Genomic DNA, 21,491 nt, shown 5'->3' with positions numbered 1-21,491 from the left:
GTCAACAAAACTCAAAGACAACCTACAGAATGGGAGAAGATATTTGCAAATGACATATCAGATAAAGGGCTAGTCTCCAAGATCTATAAAGAACTTATTAAACTTAACACCAAGAAACAAACAATCCAATCATGAAATGGGCAAAAGACATGAAGAGAAGAATGGGGAACAGTGAGAATGGGGAAAATTAACAAGGCAGGAAACCACAAATGTTGGAGAGGATGCGGAGAAAAGGGAACCCTCTTACACTTTGGTGGGAATGTGAACTGGTGCAGCCACTCTGGAAAACTGTGTGGAAGTTCCTCAAAGAGTTAAAAATAGATCTACCCTATGACCCAGCAATTGCACTGCTGGGGATTTACCCCAAAGATACAGATGCAGTGAAACGCCGGGACACCTGCACCCCGATGTTTCTAGCAGCAATGTCCACAATAGCCAAACTGTGGAAGGAGCCTCGGTGTCCATTGAAAGATGAATGGACAAAGAAGATGTGGTCTATGTATACAATGGAATATTCCTCAGCCATTAGAAATGACAAATACCCACCATTTGCTTCAACGTGGATGGAACTGGAGGGTATTATGCTGAGTGAAGTAAGTCAATCGGAGAAGGACGAACAGTGTATGTTCTCATTCATTTGGGGAATATAAATAATAGTGAAAGGGAATATAAGGGAAGGGAGAAGAAATGTGTGGGAAATATCAGAAAGGGAGACAGAACATAAAGACTCCTAACCCTGGGAAATGAACTAGGGGTGGTGTAAGGGGAGGAATGCGGGGGATGGGGGTGAGTGGGTGACGGGCACTGAGGGGGACACTTGACGGGATGAGCACTGGGTGTTATTCTGTATGTTGGTAAATTGAACACCAATAAAAAATTAATTTATTTAAAAAAATGAGAGACACAGTGAGAGAGGCAGAGACAGAGACAGAAGGAGAAGCAGGCTCCCTGCGGGGAGCCCAATATAGGACTCGATCCCAGGACCCCAGGATCACACAATGAGCCGAAGACAGACGCTCAACCGTTGAACCACCCAGGTGTCACCCCTTATTTAACTTTATACTTTACAAAAAAGACTTGGCATGCATTTACCAATATTGTCTATATGCATATGTGTCCTTTTTTTCCCCCTTCACCTAGCTCTAATGACTTTTCCTTAAGTTTGCAAATCTGACATCTTTTTTTTTTTTTTTTTTTTTTAGTTCTATGTCAAGTTAATATATTTTTTAAAGTGTTATAAACCATGGCATGTTCCAAAGTTTCCCCAGGTCTGTTTGATAACCACCAAGTATACTATGTTTGGTATTTTCCCAAGTACTAATGATTTATACTTGAACATAAACTATTCTTTACACAAGGCTAATCTATATATTAGTTCAAGGACAATGTTTGTGATTAGTAAGTTAGCAATATCAGTCCCTCAAAACTGAGTGTAATATTTAGTATATATTATGTTGTATCATATTAATTAAATTCATTATAATTTCACCAATGAGTACAATTTTCCTTGAAGGAAAGTAGCTTTCTTAGGTACAGTAGGCTCTAGTTCTTTTAAGACAACTATAACATAGACAATTCATCATAATCTGTAAGATTGATCTGGACCCTAAAATGCTAAAATAAGTGTTTTGTTAGCTTTTTGCATGCCTCATTCCCACTTGTGAAATGCCCACCCTATCGTTTTGTTTTTGCAGCTTTTCCTGTGGATTTCAGAAAGTCGTTCAGTCCTCAATGGCTTCCTCCTCTCACCCTGAAAATATGACAGGGTAAAACTGATGCTTGAGAAGCCAACAGTGGCCCCAGTACACACTTGGTCTTTTGCACTTACATTACATCCCTGCCAAGTGCCTTACAGAGCAAAAGCCCCCTGTGGTTCCCAGTGATGCCCTTCATCTTGCTTTCCATACAGCCAAGACTTCTAGCTTTTTTGGGGAGGCCCTGTCCTATCAACACTGCTTCAGGATCTGTACCATTGGCACCATTCATCTTCTTGAATTGACTCCTGGGAGCTGTTTTTAAAAGGACTTCTTGGCATCCTTGCTGCTTCTTCAAGGTTCTCTGCCACAACATTTCAATGTGTATCTCTTTCTATAGCCCATCTGGCTTGCATGTTCAATGAATGATTTCTTCCTCAGAGCCTTCTTTTTCTAGCCCTTGTAATGCTTATCTTTCCATAAGATCTTTTCAAAGTAACCTGTTTTAGATGGATTGAGCTTGTGGTTTGTTGTAAAAGCCTGATGACCAAGAAGCAGGTGTTCCTCACCTGGATGTATCTAGCATCTTCCCCAAGCTTATGCAAGATTGCCTTAAAGTGACAGTACCTGAGTGAGGATCATGGCAATCAGGAGGCATGCTACCTTGGTTCCCCATGATGCTGAAAGTGGCTCCTTGTGGCATTTGAGGTAGAGATTACACCCAACAGGCTACCTCCACCCCATGCCTGATATAGCCCTAGATCATAAAGGTAATGCAGATGTATTTATGTTATTGAAAACAAATGCTACCATGGTTGGTATAAGCAAAATGAGAATCAGGCATCAGGTAATATTTTACCACTTTGATAAGCAAAATACATATTTTTCCTTCAAAATGCAACAGAGGCAAACCCTCTACTAAACAGAGAGATACTGCCCAGATAACTGAGCCTGATCTCTTTCTCTAGGGCCATGGTGATGGTTCAGGCTCTTGGAAACAATGAGGGCAGGTGATGTGTCTTGAAGAACCCCACCTGTGTCTGGTGTGGAAAAGCCTGTGTAAAACACACATACCTCTTTTTTCACCCCTCTAGCTCTTTGGATATTCAGTCTTCTGGGGGAGGATTTCCAACCTGAAACCCATCTATGCATCTGATTTGTCCACCCCTCAAGTTCCAGAAGCATCTCCCTCTCTGGCTAGAAGATTTATCATGGAGAGACAGAGGGGGAAAAAAAAAACAACAACACCATGGTGATCGGAAAGAGGTTGGGGGTGCTTTAAAAAGAGTGATGTTCATGGGCTGATGGGGGCGAGGTTGGGGGCTTCCGTCCCCCGTGGGTCTGGAATGGAGCCTGCTCTGGTCAGATTGGGACCGGCTCACAGATCTGGGGCTGGTAATCTGATCACCGTCTCCTTCGTTTTCATGCTGTGTTTTCTTCAGAGCCCCTTCTCCTGCTTCCAGCCTGTGACAGTGTGATAAGACACAAGAAATTTAGTCATCATGACTGCAGTAAAGGAGCTCAGTGAAGGGATTATGGTATCCCATAACCCTTCCATTAGCCACGGCCGGGCCGCTCCGCTGCAGTCACAGCACTGAGCGCCACTGCAGTCCTCTCCCCCTTTCCTGCTGGCTGCTGTGTTTTTTGCCTTTTTCACTTATATATTCATTTTGTAAAAAGAAAGCTTTGAAAGGTTAACCCAGAAATAGTCATCTCATTCAACTCCCTGAAGCTCAGTATGGGACGCCCCGACGTCATGGCCCAGACGTGGGTCCACTCTTCACCAATGTGGGCCAGGGAGCTGTCAAGGGTATTACTGGGGGCGCTCATACAAGGGCTGTCTTTATGAGGCGGTTCAGACAGGGTAAGCTGAACACATCAACACGGGACACAGACAGGCTGCCCAGGGAAGCAAAGATTTAGGAAAAAAAGAGAAGGAGTTATAGGGCAAAGCAACATCGTTGCTTTCTATCACTTGTGGACATGCACATTGTTATTGTTTTTGCTTATGTTTTTTGTTTTTTTGCAAAGGCCATTTCTAACAGTGGACACTGCCCTCTGGCTCAGGGCAATTGAGAAGAGTGAGGCAGACAAATCTTGGGAAGAAGGCCTTGGATGAGGCTTCTCTTTCAGAAGTCTTGACTCCACCAGGCTTTCAGGTGTTACATTTCACTCTGACAGCTGCCATTAGTAATCCCAGCAGTGAACGGCAAATAAAACAACACAAAGGAAATATTAACTATAGCTTTGAAGCAAATGTAGGTAACTGCACGTCTTTGGCACAATCTAAGTATAGGTGGAAAAGACAGGAGGCCTCTACCAGGAGGAAATGTGATGTAGCAGCACACATTCGGGGGAGCAGGGGGTGATCCGAATCTACCCTTGTGGTTGCCAAAGGTCAGAGGAATGCTGCAAATGAAACCACACATCTGAAACAAATAGGCAAATCCTGGTCTGAAAGAAATGAATTTACATTCAATAGAAAGCAGCCTTGACTGAAAAATAATCAGTCAGACCCAAGACGTGCCTAGAGGTCGGGTCTGCCATTGGAGGGTGCCTGCATGGGCATCTCTCAGGGGTCAACAGTTACACTGATGTCTTCCTCAGAAAGTTTTCGTGAGGGTTTTATTAGGCGACATAACACAGGCCAAGAACTCATAGCAGAATAGGCCCCCACTAATGCCAGGGTAACCAAACGCCACCATGGCTGCCCCGTGGCGGTGAGATGAACAGGATCCAGGAAAGTAATGGAGTTCTGAACAAGTCCTCTGGAGACCAGGTAAGGAAAGCAGGGTGTGTGCCTGGACCTATTGGACCAGCTCTGAAATGGGTGCGATGCAGAGCTAACCCTGGCCTGCTCACAGCTCTCTTCCCCTATCTGCCACTCAGGCTCTATCTCTCTCTCTGTCACTTTTTTCTTTTTATACAAATCAGATAATACTCTGGTTGGCTGCCCATATGTCTCACCCTAGGAATGCCATGGTCTATTAGCATCTTTCCTGACCCTTCCAGGTCAAGGCACTCTGCTTGCCACTGTGCCTTGTTGTCTACTCCGCAGAATCGTGTCCACCTTGTCACTGATGGTTAAGCTCTGTTTTGGAAAATTCTGTCATTGCCATTGGTACTTGGAATTCCCATTCCATGTCAGCATCTCCTATGGACAAGCTGGTCCTGTGGATGAGAACTGCCACTGAGCAAAGATCCTCATTGTCTAGGTAAGGAGGGCCCCCAGTCAGATGGCCTGTGTTTGGTCTCATGTAAGAAACTACCTCCCGGGGGATCCCTGGGTGGCTCGGCGGTTTAGTGCCTGTGTTCAGCCCAGGGCATGATCCTGGAATCCTGGGATCGAGTCCCGCATCGGGCTCCCTGCGGGGAGCCTGCTTCTCCCTCTGCCTGTGTCTCTGTTCTCTGTTTCTCTCTCTCTCTCTCTCTCTCTCTCTCTCTGTCTCTTGTGAATAAATAAATAAATCTTTTTTTTAATTAATTTTTATTGGTGTTCAATTTACCAACATACAGAAAAACACCCAGTGCTCATCCCGTCAAGTGTCCACCTCAGTGCCCGTCACCCATTCCCCTCCAACACCCGCCCTCCTCCCCTTCCACCACCCCTAGTTCGTTTCCCCGAGTTAGGAGTCTTTATGTTCTGTCTCCCTTCCTGATATTTCCCAACATTTCTTTTCCCTTCCTTTATATTCCCTTTCACTATTATTTATATTCCCCAAATGAATGAAAACATACACTGTTTGTCCTTCTCTGATTGACTTATTTACCCCAAAGATTCAGATGCAATGAAACGTCGGGACACCTGCACCCCAATGTTTCTATCAGCAATGGCCACAATAGCCAAACTGTGGAAGGAGCCTCGGTGTCCATAAATAAATAAATCTTATAAAAAAAGAAAAGAAAAGAAAAGAAACTACCTCCCAGACCCATCTCTCTGAGCCTCCTGTTCCTTGTCTGGTAGGGCAGTGGCAACCTCTATACGTTATTTTTTCCACCTCACTAATAGGCCCAAGCCTTAAGGAGCCAGATGGGAGTATACTAAGGTTTTTTTTGCTGGTCTCATCACAATGACAAAGCCCAAGTAACAAGAATAGTTCCCGTGTCAGTAAACTCTCCCCATCCAGACTGACATTCTGACCTCCCTCATCCAACACCTTTGAGGTCCATTTCTGCATGTTCTCTCAGGTCTGGTTCAAACAGGCTACAAGAAACTTGCAATTCTTCTGGCTAGTAGTAGCCTATCTCCTTCCAGAGCAGGAAACATAATTCTCTGATCACCTATGCTGATATGAATGCAGCTCTTGTTTTAGAAGAAATGATGGGAGGTGTCAAAGGTCAGGCTCCTAGGGAAAGTTTCTGAGGCTGAGATGTGGAATCAGGCAGTAAAAATGGAAGTGCTGGTAGGAACAGCCTGTGTGGGAGTGTGGGGAGCAGAATTGGGTCACAAGGGAAGGCAAACACAAGACAAACTCAAAAAAGGCTGCCTTGATTGATCAGGGGGTCCCTTGTACTGGCATGGTTCTTCAACATTGTCCTACTTGGGGCAAAGGACCAAGCTTTGGTACTTCCTCATGGACCTGCCACCTTATGCTTTTTGAGGGAGGGATCAGAACTTGTTGCTGGGCAGTGTCCCTTGGCCGAATGCAATTCTTGGAGAGGGAATTTGTCACATCGCCAGCGGGCCCCAGCACTGACCACAACTAAGGGAACAGAGTCTTTGCCTAGAATCTTGGACAGTGCACCATAGTGCTCACTCTGGTTTGCCTTTTGTGCCACTTGAATCCACTTGTTTTATAGTGAGCTGATCCCATTGGAAATAGTGGCTCCAAGATTCTGGGTGATCGTACATCTTGGGGGAACTTATAAGAAGAAGGTCAGTGGGGTGGACCTTGGTGTCTTCTGCTCCAGCTGGTCTCAAGGCTACAGATGGTCCTCATTACTGCCCCTTGCACTATCCATTTTAGATTGACCTCACCTTGACAGTTCCTTTGCTGGACACCTGTCCTTCTTAGCTGTGGCCACGATACTTACCCACTACTGACAAGAGTGGGAAGGAGACCACTCAAGGATCCACCAGTGGGTCAGTGTTGTTCCAGACTTATTTCCCAGAGTCTATTATGTAAGAGCAGCCCAATCCTTGACAGGATGGTGCCCCTTCCCTTGCCTTCCCAGCACAAGGAACCTGAGAGATGAAATAAGCAGCCGTGGAATCAGGTTCAGGGGAACTCTGTCTGTGTGCCCTTGTGGCAAGTTTTCACCTTTGGGAATCACGACCTCTAGACCTATAGCACCTTGCAGTGTGAAGGGTGGGGAGGAGAAGCACAAACTCCTCAATGAGCTCCTGAGAGTGACAGTAAGTGGGGGTCATTCTGAATCCAGTCTTTGATCCCTAGGCCCATACACTGAACCTCTATCTTCATCACAGGGACCTGGCCTTTCCTTCAATCAGTGAAATAAGGCTGTGCAGCTGGCTCGGGTCTGAAAACCGGGCTAGGGATCATTGTGATATGTGTTGGGGTGGCTAAGCTCCCTGGTCTTCTATTCTCATTTCTTTCAGTTGTACAGATTGAGCATCACCCTCATTACTACCAATCTTCTTGGCTCCTGGGGTTCATTGCTGCCTATGGGTCAGTCTTCTCTGATATGGATACAGTAACCTCACCTCCGTGATTTGGACAATCAGATGTCACCAATGAGCTTCTGTTATTTCAGGATCCTCTCATCCATGCAGCTGTAAGAAGCCCAGTTCTTTGACAACATCTTCCACTGTCAGACCTAGCCCTTCAGTAGGAGATGCCACCAAACACTGCAACATGAATGGTAGATTTCGTACAAGTACATTCCTGTACATTTCAGTGACAGGTGTTCTCCATACCTCGACACACACACACACACACACACACACACACACACACACAGAGAACATGCAGTTCTAGTTAATCCACTGCTCCAAGCTTTATACTTGCCTTCTTTCTCTACCACTCCACCAGTTTCCATGGCAACTCTAGCATCTCTATTTTGCTGGGGCAGGTCCCTGCTCTCTCCCAAGAGCCAACATAGAAGCATCCTAGCACCATGTCCCAGGGCCCCTGCTGGAATTTTAAATCCTATGTGGTAGAGCAATTCCCATGTGGAAATACCCTAATGACCTGTACCTGTGTAGCTCATCCTTTTTCACCAAAGACCCTGAGGACACAGAGCTGTACCTGCTGGTGCATATTCTCTGAGTCTTGCATCTCAGTTTCTGGCCAAGAAGTTGGCTGGGTAGGCTGACTCAACCCTTATTATTGGTCTGCCAAGGGCAGAGAAGGAAATGTGGGTCTTAAGGGAGATGGGTACTATTTTGTATGGCTTGCAGAATTAATGTCTATCATTAATATCAGGTATCTAAATATATAATTCAAAAACCACAGAGAAGATGGGGCTAATTCACCTGTTGGTGAATCATGAGCTTGTAGATGACAGGAAACACCATGGACATGGGTTCTGTTCCCATGGGGAGTGTGCCGTAGGGAAAACAGAAGGCCAAGGCTGGGGGTATGAAGAAACTTATGGCAAGTGGAGAAAGGAAGCCCATAGGGACCAGAGACAAAGTGAGCCTAGAGGTTGGTGCCATGAGGCCATGGGGGTTGAGCATGTCACAAAGGAGAGGATGAGAAAGGGCATGAAATTGGGGAAGGGGGTGTTCAGTGAGATAAGGGGTAAAATGTTATCTTTCACTCTAAGGAAGAGAAGGTGATAATGCCCTTTGCTGGAGCCATTCTCGCTGCATGGTGGGCTCAGCAGAGTTCAAGAATGCATGGAAGAAATGTGTGGAAAATATCAGAAAGGGAGACAGAACATAAAGACTCCTAACTCTGGGAAACGAACTAGGGCTGATGGAAGGGGAGGAGGGCGGGGGTGGGGGTGAATGGGTGACGGGCACTGAGGGGGGCACTTGACGGGATGAGCACTGGGTGTTATTCTGTATGTTGGTAAATTGAACACCAATAAAAAATAAATTTATTATTAAAAAAAATAAAGTTAGCTGGTCCACTAAAAAAAAAAAAAAGAAGAAGAATGCGTGGGAGAAGAGGTGAAGGGCAGGGACTCTGGATACATCTGGGGGAGGCTTTAATAAGAAGGGGTGAGGAGGGGGATCCCTGGGTGGCGCAGCGGTTTGGCGCCTGCCTCCGGCCCAGGGTGCGATCCTGGAGACCCGGGATCGAATCCCAAGTCGGGCTCCTGGTGCATGGAGCCTGCTTCTCCCTCTATGTCTCTGCCTCTCTCTCTCTCTTTCTCTCTCTCTGTGACTATCATAAATAAAAAAAAAGAAGGGGTGAGGAGGGAACAAGTGGTCAGTAGAATCTGACCCTCAGTGTGCTCTGACTAGGAGAAGGAAACCAAGTGTGTGTGTGTGTGTGTGTGTGTGTGTGTGTGTGTGTGTGTGAGAGAGAGAGAGAGAGAGAGAGAGAGAGAGAGAAAGATCCAGTTCATGAGTAATTTTAATTTTTTTTTTTGCATTTTTAAGTTCCCTCAATTGACCATTCTTTTCTCCCCAGAACATTTTAATTTTAACAAAACTTCTGATGTTTTTAAGACACTTCCCTCTGTAGAGCCTCTCCTTTTATAAACATGGGCAGGATTTTCTTGTTCTTGTTCTTCCTTAAGGCAAAAACCCAAATGACAAGGCAAAACGAAAGCCATCCAAAGGCAGTGAGTGGCTAAATTTATCAGTGTTCTCTCCGTTTATGTGAAGTATTAACCTGAACCTTAATTGGTATGTTTTGTTTATTTTTCTTGGTTTATTTGCCTCCATCCAAGGGAAATTTATCACAGAACAAAGACTTATATCTCAAAAGCTTTATGCAGTTGAGTATATTCCTTGGTGAAACCCCCAGGCTGATCAAACTGAGAATCTCGTCTGTTTAGGGTAGAGGTTGGAGGTCCCTACCTGTTTTTATACTTTTAAGCTGTCACAGTGAGGACGTGAGGAAGAACATAGAAGGCTATGAAGAAACACTCTTTTCCTTCTGGTCTCGGGAAGGATGGGGAAGGTATCATGCCGTTGTTGGGGGATTGTAGGTCATGGTCACCCAGGTTGGAATGGATGCCAATGGATTCCAACGGACTCTGAAGGAACCCTCTATTAATATATGGTGGGCAAGGGGTAGGGCACAGACTAATTAATGGTTTGCCAACTATAATAAACTATAAAAATCTCAGAATCTCAGACTCTGCGTTTAGACTTGTACATTTCCCTCTCATCCTATGTAGATCCAGACAAACAATGGCCTGCGAGGTTGAACCTAAATTCTTGGCATTTAACAGTGTTGTGATGAACTTTTATATACCAGCGTTAACATTTCAACAAGACAGCTTTCAGTTTCTGGAGGAGTACGAAGTTTAGTCTCAGCCTAGTGAAATATTGATAAGGTTCTGATTTGCAATGATTTTCTGTCTTTGCTGATTTTCTCAGTCTGTAGTCAATTCACATTTCCCTGTGATTTGCACACATCCAAAGTCAGATGAAATTAGGCCAGAGCGATTTCACTGGTGCCCACAGTGACAGCGATGTCCCCAGATATAGGAATTTGCCATTACATAGCTTCTTTATTTGGTCCACCATAAATATTTTATTCGGCCCTAAACGAGGCAGCTACTCAATTCACAATGATGATGTATATATGGTGGGATTGTTTGCACTTCCTTTAGAACATACAAACTTTTAAACTGTCCGTAAAATATGAATTTGAGATATTTAGTTGATAAAATTAACAAACAGATCTACCTCTGTTTATTTCATGAATTAAATATTAGGCTAAGCCATATGAATTTGTCAGTATGTGACCATTTTCAACATATTAGAAAGGCAATTTCTGATAGTTCAACCTAAATGCTATTCTTGAGAGACGTGTATAAAAGTGATCAAAAGGAATTTGTAGTAGAACTTAGAGATTTAATAGAACAAATAAGAACATATAATTTATTGGGATTCCTCTGAGATCTTCTGTCTTAAAGAAGTTTCATGCATGTGATGTTGAAATTGTACTTTTTAACAGACACTGCAGAAGCATAGTGACCCCAAGAAAAGTGTGATGTTTCCACTTATAAGGACTGTAAGACCAAGGCATTATGTGATTCCCACTTTCAAAATAGGCTGAAATGCTGACTGAAGTAAGGTTAATGCATTAAATAAAATGTGTATGAAGTTTGCAGTTGTTTAGTGACTTGTTTTGGAATGTTCACAAAGCTAATAATACAAATATTTCTACAACTAATGAGAGCCAATAAGTTTTAAGCACAAAACAAAATATATGCTGATGTCCTGAGTATGTACTTCTCAAGCAGCACAGTCAACACAACGAATACCATTATTGTCACCATATAATGGAAAAACATAAACACGGCACATCAAAGTGAAGCAACTTGCCAAAACTTCATAACTGTCCAGTGCTCTATCATGGCAAACTTTGGGATTAAACTTGTGTATTTGTGGGCAGGAGTGTGTCACTCCAGGCATGTCAAAATAGTGTTTGTCTTGCTATGATGTGTGCAGAGGGTCCTACTTTGAGTCACATTTGCAAATTCCCAAAGTTATATTAACCCACAGGGAAGCACTGATGAGCTTAGAGGAGAAAAAAAATACTGTAAGAAGGTAGAGAAGAAGGAAACGGGTTGAAATCATTCTTGCCTCTGACCCTCCGGAAGCAGAAATGCAGTGCAGTGGCTGTTGGCCCCCACCCCACGCTCCCCTTGCCAGGGTGGAGGGGCAGGCCGTGGCCACCAGTGACCGTGTCCAGGGTGTTCCTGGCCCTTGGGCCCCATGTGACATTGTGCAGATCCTGGTGCAGACAGTTGCTGGCTGGAGCTCAGCCACACCCTGGTGCTCTCCGACCACCACGTAAGGGTGATGACGAGTTGAGAGGGTCACACTCTCTGGTGCTGCCCGCTGCTTCTTGCTTCAGTGGACAAAAGCAAAGAACTTGAATTGATGGAAGAAGAAAGGATCCGGGGGTGTGAGGGACCCGTCTGGCCCCCCAGCTCCCCAGGAAGGGGTGCGTGAATGGAGAGCTAGCCCAGCTGGTCAACACATCACCAGGGCCCCTGTGGCGTCGCCCCACCAGGACGGACAAGCATCTTGATTTTTTAACAAGCTCCTGTCAACTCCCTTCTGTCTTTTTGACAATTTGGCCATGGTTTCAAGCAAAGGCCATTCGTTCTTGTGCTTACATGGTATCATAACTCAGGCATCATATTACAGAGGGAATCAGGCTCTGCTCTATGTTAGGTGGACATGTGGGCATCCCTCCACCCCGCCACCCAGGATGCAGAAGGGTGATAATCACGCTACCTGCTTCCACTGGCGTGGTTTTACTGAATCCTGAAGGTAGCTGGTGCAGGCTCTCCCTGGGGCTGATGGGCTATGTCTCTGACCTCGTGCTGTTCCTACAACAAACCTGAGGCCGGGTTTGCCCCTTTCCTTCTGATTCTGTATGCCGGTTTCTCTTTTTGCTCCTCTGTGTGTATGTGTGTGCGCGTGTGTGCGTGTGTGCGTGTGTGCATGTGCACTTTGCACAGTAAGAGCATCCTATTCCCAACATCACAGCCCCCTGTTTCCTTCCTCTCCTCTTCCCAATCCCATGTCATTACCCCTTCCAGAATGGAATCACCGTGCAGCTTGCTCTGCGATCCCAGCCTGTTGGAGAAGCACACAGAGCCACATGGAGGAATGGGGACCTGGGAGGAACCACGCCTCCACAGCGATCTTGGAAGCAGAATGCAGGCCACAAATGGTGTCACACGGTGACGTTGGAGGACGGCTCTCTGTGCAGGGCAAGGGCTAGGGAGATCTCTAGGGAATAGGAGTTAGGATATTTTAAATACTCAAGAATTCCTACATTATTATTTTGACAAATTTAATGTAATCATCCGTTTTTATTTCCCTGTCCTTTAGATTGCAATTATTACATAGTTTTATTTTCTTTGACTTATTTTGCTTTCTCACCTATTTTATGTATATGTATTTATTAGTTTTTTTATTTTTTGTTGTTTGATGTTTATTATTTTATTTATATATAAATAAATATCAAATAAGTATATATAAAATATATAAATATATACCAAAATATATATATATACATATGTATTTTTAAAATGTCATGTGTGTTGTACCGTGATGCTGGAAAGTGTGAGGATTAGGCTTCCTGAATCCTTGCCTGGATTATGGGCGCCCTGAAGACAGGTTATTCTGCTTGATTCGTATCTCTGACCTTTAACGTTTTGAAGGTAAATTGAGTAAGCTTTGAACTGGAATGAAGTAAGATATTGTACTACTTTTATCAAGGTGACAGCTCTCGGTCACACGCCGATCTGTGATCTGATGGAGGGGCCATCAGATCACAGAGATGACGCTCCTGGTTCCTGTGATCTGCTTAACGAGCTGGAAGGTGCGAAGGACAGTGACGATTTCCTTGTTGATGTTTTTCATTTAAATCACATGGTGCAAAAGTAAATAAAATGCTCACAAGCCCGGGTCTGCATATCACCTGCACAAAATCTGCTCTGAGTTTGTAGCCATCAGTACAGGTAACAGGATCTGATTTTGTACCTAAAGCACATGCATTTCTATAATCGCCGCTCAGTGCCTGGTGCTTACCTGCTTTGTTTTCCATTCCCATTTTATATATAATTGCACGCCTCGGCCCCATCAATATGCAGGTTAGCACTCTCAAATGAAACTATAAATTTCAATTTGGAGAAAATAAGCCCTCATTTGGGTTCATAAGTTTTAAATAACACATTACCATTGGCTACATCAGGTTTGCATTTCTAATGTTATTTTATGCATTTGACAATAGATGCTCCACTCTGCTCTGAGAGGAGAGCAAGTGCATATGAAATGTAAGTCTGCTGAAAATGTAGGAATTTATTAGAGCTGTCACTCAGCCCTGACAAGAGAGTTAACTTATTTCTGAAGATATTTGAGACATCTGTGTTCGCTCCATTGTCTGCAGGCTCTGAAGTTTCAGAATTCTGTCTCCAGCACCTCTTCAAAATGTTGTCTCCACATTTTTAAGGGCCTGAAAACAAAGCAGAGGCCCAGTTTTTAAAATGTGAAAATAGTTCGGTGCCAGACTGAAAGCTGCGGGAGAGCTAGGAGAGGGAGCTAGATGCCCAGAGGGGAGCGCAGGCTAGGACGCCCACCATGGTTTTGGCAGCGTCCACGCCATCCACACTACCCTCCACACTCAGCTGGTGGACTAAGTGACATCTGCACCCCTGTGGAGGCGGGAGTACTTGTCCCCTGGATTCCTCTGCCACCTATCAACCAATATTGTGGGATTGCTTCCAAGACTTATTTGACCTTTAACTAAGCTAAAATGCAGAAAACTTAATAATACCACTGTTATCACACATAACAATCATGAAGAAGCGACCACTCAGACCTAAGTCATGGTTAATACTCCACTGCAACTTTTCTCCTCCTTTCAAAATAGCCACGTTAAATAGAAGAGAAGTAGCAAGATCATATTTAAAAAGCAAACTATCAGATTTGTATGTATGTGTGGTTTGTGGCAGTGTGAATTTTACGGGAAGAGCTCTGTGTTTTGTCTGACATGTTTTCCAAATCATCAGACTTTGCATTGAAGTCCTCCAGCAGAGCACCTGTCCAAGGTTAAACCTGCTGTGATTGTATAGATAGCCTCATGTCCTATCTGGAAGTGGGAGAGGGAGTGTTTTCTAGAGAGAACCTCAATTCGGGAACCACTCCCCACAAGCAGCAGCCAGGGTTAGGTACTTACCACCCACACCTCCCATCGTCACTTAGCAGCCAGGTGAAACATTGTGATCACAGATGGGCCTGCTGACTTCTAAATGGCTCGTCTCGCCCCTCCAGGCCCGTCTCTTTGCCACACGATGTAGCCACCATCTCATTGGAAGGTGGGATCGATCTGCCTTCCCTCTGAAGCAGGCTAACCCACAGAACGTGGGGGAGTCTTTGGGGTTTTTTCTCCTCTTGGCTTCCAGGCTGCTCTCATCTTCTTCTCCTCTTAGTTGGAGCTGGTGGATCCAAACACCTAGCTAGTAGCTGAGAAGCTTCCCTTCGGAGCCTTCCAGATGTGCAGGCCAATGTGACTCAGGTTATCATGATGATTCCTGCATCTTCCCACGTGGCATGGAATCACTGATTTTTCCACATCCCCTGGTAGGGCCAGCTCATTGGACTCCACCATTTTGCAGGTTAAGACTGGGTGTAGGAGATGTAACATGACTGCACTATTTCCACAGCTAATATGTCACTGCCCCGGCATGAGAACTCACTGCTACAGGTTCCCAGTCACACCGTTTCTCATCACATCAGGGAATGTTTTGGAAGGACTATTCAGACAGACTAGGTGTGTATTTGTATACTTCTCAGAGGGCATGTGGTAGGTGTCCTTGATACTGGTGCAAGGTATCACATAACTGTGGTCCACAGCACACACACACACTGTACACATGCTCGCATGTGCACATGGATACACACACACATACACTGCACATGCATGCACACTATACACACAGAACACACACTGTATACTCTTTCACATATGCACATAGATACACATAGACACACACATGTACACACATTGTACACAATCTCACACATGCACATATACACATGCACACACACTACCCATTCTCACACATGTGCATGCATACACAAGGCATACACTCTGCACACACATTGTACACACACTGTACACATGTACATACTGCCTACACTTTTATGCATGCACACACATACACACATGCACACAAGTACATATATGCATACAAACTGTACATACACTGTACACACATGCACAGACATACACACATGCACATGAATGCACACATGTACATACACTGGGCACACATATACACATACACTGCACACACTACACACAGATGCAAACACACTGCACACATCTATACACACAGAGACCTTAGCTTGGGCAAGATCATCTCCTGCTTATTTTTCAGCTAAAATTGTCTATTTAGATCTGTATGCATCCTTGTGGCTATACTGTCTTTAGAAATTTTAAGATAAAACTTTTAAGGAAAAAATAAGATTTTCAAAAAAAATGAACATGCCTTAAGAAATAAAATTAATCCCTGTTCTCAGAAAGCTGAGGTGACCATATTAGAGTTTTGTCGAAAGTCTGTAAGTTGGGATAATCACGTGATGGACTCATTCTCCGCTTGTCCCCTCTGCATCTAGTTCTTCACACCCAGAAAATGTGAATGCTGAAGTCCTTGCTTTATTGCTTTTTAAAATAGAAAAAAAAGGGCTCATACAAAAAAAAATTAAAATGAATCACAAGGCATCCAGTATGAAAATAAAGGAGTGTTTTCCACAATCCATGTCTCCATTAAAGTGGGAGAGAATTTTTTTTTCATGAGCAGAAAATCCTCGATTATCATATTCTCCCAAGAGCAGCTCAAATGGTCTGAATCCAGAATTTATTTTCAAGTGAGAGGGACAAATTGGCTTAATATGCAGCCATTTGTTGCCAGAGTTGACAAAATATTTAGGCATGCAAGGATCATGCATTTGTTGAGGAAAAAAATATTTATTTTGAAATTGATGAATTGCACTTGTTAGACTAGAAAGTAGGGAAGGTCTCATGGCAGGTAGAGATCTTCCCACACACATTGCCAAAGCAGATGGGTGCCTGGATCCCTTTCTCTATGCACCCCACCTCACCCTCTCCCTGCTTCACTGTCAGGAGATATGGCCCTCCTGCCCTCATTCCCCCTCTACCCTCACCTTCAAGCCAGTCTTTATTAAACTTAATAGAGTGCTCATTTTTGCTAAGATGCCACAATCTTACCCCAGGGATATTTGCATTTTGAGAGCTGTCAGAATTTTAAGCAAAGACATGATGTTCGGATGACAGGCCAAGACCAAGCGGTGGAGGAGGGGACATTCTGATCTGTGGGCATCCTGGCATCGAGAGGCACAGGGCTTCCTCTGCTGGCCCTGGCAGATGGGTTTGTTTGCCAAAAATGATGCTTGTTTTATCATTTTGGCCATGAAGTTTACTGGATTTCTCAAATCAGAATCTCTGTGTATTTTTTTATTGCTAAGTATCTTAGTGGTGGTTTCTTTCTTCTTTGCTGAAATGGCATTGAATTCTAAATTATGTGGAAGTGGGAAGAGCACAGAGGAACATTGACTCCAGACTCCTCACTTTGCAGAAAAGGACACGGAAATTGCCAAGTGAGCAGATGCTGGTCCACACAGAGCAGCCTGAGCACCCAGGCTCCCTGGGCAATGCGGGCCGCCTCACTGGCCCTGGCTCCAGGGACCTTCTGCCGTCCAGGCAGTGTTGAGAATGATCTGAACTCTCCAGATCATCAGTGCCTTGGTTCTGCAAAAACAGGGACATGACATTATTGGATTCTTCGGTGGAAGTCAAACGAAGAATTTGGTAATGTTGATGAGAGTATATGAAAAACATGCAAAATACATTTAGGTTTCATAAAGAACAAGGCTGGAGGTAGGAGGGATGCTAGATGTTTATTTTCAAGAGTCCTTTATTACGTTCCTTTAAAGATTCCCTTTATTAAGAGCCCACTGTGTCCTGATAGCTCTACACTCACGATTTCACATAAAGAAACCATAGCTCAGGTGGGAAGAGTGTGAGCACAGAGACCGGCTCTGATATGTGGCCTTCCAGCTTACCTTAGGAAGACTCATGAACCTTTAAACAAAAGCACAAGTCTCATGTGCGGACATACATGAAAATATTAAGAGTTTGTATAATTCATATCTTCACGTCCTTCAAGGATGTGATAAGGTTTGCAAGAGAGAGAGAGAGAGAGAGAGAGAGAGAGAAAGATCTTTAAGTGGAAATTAAAAAATATTTTAAAATACAGAAAGAGAGAAAATATCATCAAAAACATCTGTTGTCATTTAGTCACGGTGCATTTCATTTTACTTCCCTTAGCCATAATGGCAAAGAGGGAAATACGTCATGCCGTAATTTCCCATTGTCTGATAGAGGGGAACATGCCTGCTCATCAAGAGAGCTTTTGTTTTGTTTTGCTTTGCTTTAATTATGAAAGAAAGTTATTGCTTGATTCCATAGATGGAGGCCCTAAGCCACACACCGGCCATTGTCCTCACCCAGGGACTGTGAGAAACTGGGCCCCCTGCCCTTCCAACATGGGTCCCCTTCTCCCTTGGGGAGAGGTCCTGCCCTGGTGGCTCACGGAGCCTGCTCCAGCCCAGTGCCTGTGTGAACCTATGGGGTGGGGGGGGGACTCTCAGACGGCCGCAGGTCCAGGCATGGCCTTGCTCACATCTTGCAACTGTTAGTGTGATGTGTCAACTTGTCTGGGACAAGGTGTGCCCAGACATCTGGCCAAACAGTACCCCAGGGGTGCCATGGGGTTGCTTCTGGAAAAGACTGGCATTTGAATTGGTAGATGGAATCACACACATTGACACATCTCATGGGGGTAAACCCTGTGCAACCCACTAAAGGACCAACAAAACCAAGAAGGCCAACCATCCTTCAAGGAATGGGGACTAACGCCCGCCTGCCTGGGCCCCTGGTAGTTCTCTCTCCGAGGGGGGCAAGGCAGGACCTCAAGCCCAGCTTCCCTGGGTCCCCAGCTCTCCATGCTCCCTGCAGATCTTGGGACTTGCCAGCACCAGAATCACACAAGCCAGTTCCTTATCATAAATCATGCTCCGTATGTGTAAGTACCTCCTTTGGGTTTTGTTTCTCTAGAGACTGTGAACACCCCATCCAGGAGTCCTGGAGGGCTCAGTGAGGAGCCTGAGCTCCTGTACCCCCACTCCCACATCTATCTCCCTGCAGAGACCAGTTCAGGAGCATCAGAGGCCCGTCTCTGCAGGAAAGGAAAGAGGCCAGGGCCAATACTGGGAAAATTAGAAAATCAGCCGAGCCTCCCCTGGAGGCAGGGGCTTCCTTCTTTGCTGCCTTGATGGGACTGTCTCCCACCCCTTTACCTTTCCTTGGTTCCTGGTCCCTCTCCCCAAGCTTTAAAGGGAAATTTGAACAAAGCGTGTCCTTTTATCACAAGGTATGTGTTCACTCTTTCCATGAACATTGTCAAGTCTTGGCCATAGAGATATCATGGTGCTCCCTGGAGACCGTGGGCCAGGCTGTGCTATAAAGTGCGATAGGAGTATAATTCTGTCCTTTCAATCACTTTCTTGCAATAAAGGCCTCCCTCATCACAGTGCCCAGAAGCACCCTGGGCAGGCCCCTGGGGGCATATCTCCCTTTCAGGGACCTGCTACAGAAGGGCTGTCTAGGTGCCTCCAGGCAGGGGCAGAAATGAAGGGAGGCCCTGAGAAATAGGGCAATTGGATTGTCCTGAGGCAATGACACCTTCATGTTTTCTGGCTCTGACTCTGCGGTTCAGTATGTCTGAATTGGACCTGACACATATTTTCAACCTGCTCTGATTTGGTCCTGATTCTACAGAAAAGGGCAATGTGCTGTGAGGAATCCTGCGCTGGTGGAGCCTGGCCAGGCGCTGTCCCAGTGAAGCAGCCCTGGACAAAAGGCGTCAGCCACTGGGTTGCTTGGTCCTTGATCCACGCCGTGAGATTGTCACCCTGTTCCTTTGAACTCTCTCCAGCTTGGCATTCTGTCTCAGCTTCAAGCAGGTGTTTTGTTGTGGCCATGAACGCAGCACTGGCTGGGGCCTTTCAAGTGTGCCGAGTATGCGCGCCAATGTCGCCTACAAACCTTCCCCGGGCAATGAGCTGACTGGATGAACCTGCCCCCAGCCACGCTAATCTGGCTCAGGGACATCCAAGCACATGAAAGCCTTTGGAAAAACTCACACTTTTAATTGATATACTCTGCCCACTGCAGACGGCCTCTGTTTTTGATACAGCAGTTTGGTTGTGCATGGAGACAGTCCATGGAGGCTGGATAAGTGAGCACAGGCACCTGAGTAGATGGGAGCAGAGGTCCCTGCAAACGGCAACCAGGGGAGGAGCATGGGGTTGTGATCCTGAGACCAGTCTGGTGATCATTTCCGTGTCAGTAATATTAATGCATAATTCACAGATTATTAAATTCTAGCTGGAAGACATTTGTATTTTGAATCACTGATTCTTTTCCCTAGAAATTTGATTTGGAATTAAATGCTAATAACAGAGTTGAGTGTTTCGATTCCTTTTTCGTAGACACTTTTGTCGCCTAGGAACTGGATATCATTGTTGAAGAAAGGAAGTCCCACATTTGGGTTGAGCAGCTGGGGTCCCCACTTTTCCTGTGTTGATTACAGTTAATTTACTCTGCCAACATCTGTCTTAAGAAAAAGAATAGGATATTCATTTTTCGATTCCCTGGGCTAGAAGTGGACAGAGAGTTTACTTTGACGCATAGTTGGGTCGCTTACAGTCCAAGACGTATCTGGAGACGTGGTTGAGAGAAGTGAGAAGGCAGGGCAGCCGGTGTGGGGGCCGCAGTGGGAGCAGCAGCACCCCACTCGAGCTTCCCGCCCCCAGCGCTCTGGCAGGTGCACTGGTCCCTCCAGCAGGGGGGCTATGCAAGGTCACTTTCCTGCGGTCCCAGCTCTGCTTATTTACACTGAAAACAAAACGAGACCACCTGGCATTCCAAACAAAAGGCCTAGAATGGAGCTTAGAACTAAGTAATTTTCTTAAAAAAATGATATTTTTCTAGTGTTGAATTATTTTTTAGAAAGTGAATTTATAAGGGAAAAGAGGGGAACTGAGAGGGAAAAATTAGAGCGGGGGACAAACCACGAGAGACCCCTAACTCTGGGAAACAAACAAAGGGCTGAGGAAGAGGAGGTGGGCAAGTGTTTGGGATCACTGGTTGATGGGCACTGAGGAGGACACGTGATGGGATGGGCACTGGGTGCTATACTACAGGTTGGCAAATTGAATTTAAATTAAAAAATAATAAAATAAAATAAAAAACACAATGGTATTTTACACCCAATTTAGTATCCGAAGTTTTTCACAATGTTCTCACGTAAGTATGCTTATGTCATTAATCACTCATTGTGTTTTTAAATTTGTTGCAAAATATTCTATCATATGGACATATCAAACTCTATAAACTACCCCGATGTGGCTGCTATTTTTTTAAATAAAAAAATCTTCCTAATTAAAAAACAAAAAGTGAACTTGTATCTGAAGATGGGTTTATATCCTCCTCCAAGAAAGAATTAGTGTAAGACATGAGTTCTAATTCCCAGTTAAGTAATGAGCCACTGAACTCTGGCAAAGCTGAAGGTTTCATAACCTGAAAGAACCAAGACTCACTCATTGGAACTTTGTGTATTTTCATGTGAATTTTCTTGTTTAGTGTCAAGCTTTGGTATCTATCTGAACGGAGACAGCACAGAATCTTATCCGCCAATGAGGTAAAGGATTATTATTGTAAGCCATACAAGTACTAAAGTATCGAGAGCACATTTTAAAAACTTTTAAAACATCTTTGAACTTTATTTAAAATAAAAGAATTTCTGGCAACATAAGGAAACAAATTATCCGTGGTAACAGATTTCACATGATTGATCTCTTGAGTCCATAGTAATAACCATCCTCCATGGATGAGGTTTGAGATTCCTCCGGGAATCATATTACCAGGTTACCTCATCACATCTGCCCCACAGCTTTTTAGTTCCTACCCAGGTTTACTAGACATCTGGGTTATGATGATTACACTAGAGATATTCAGTAGTGGGCTACAAACTCAGTCGTGCAACTAAATATCAGGAAAAAAATATATGGCACTATAGACGAAAGGTTCATGCATCCTC

The sequence above is a fragment of the Vulpes vulpes genome, chromosome 3 (assembly GCF_048418805.1).
Source record: "Vulpes vulpes isolate BD-2025 chromosome 3, VulVul3, whole genome shotgun sequence".
Classification (NCBI taxonomy): Eukaryota; Metazoa; Chordata; class Mammalia; order Carnivora; family Canidae; genus Vulpes; species Vulpes vulpes.
The sequence above is the reverse complement of the archived record's forward strand: the minus strand, read 5'-3'. Positions refer to the sequence as shown.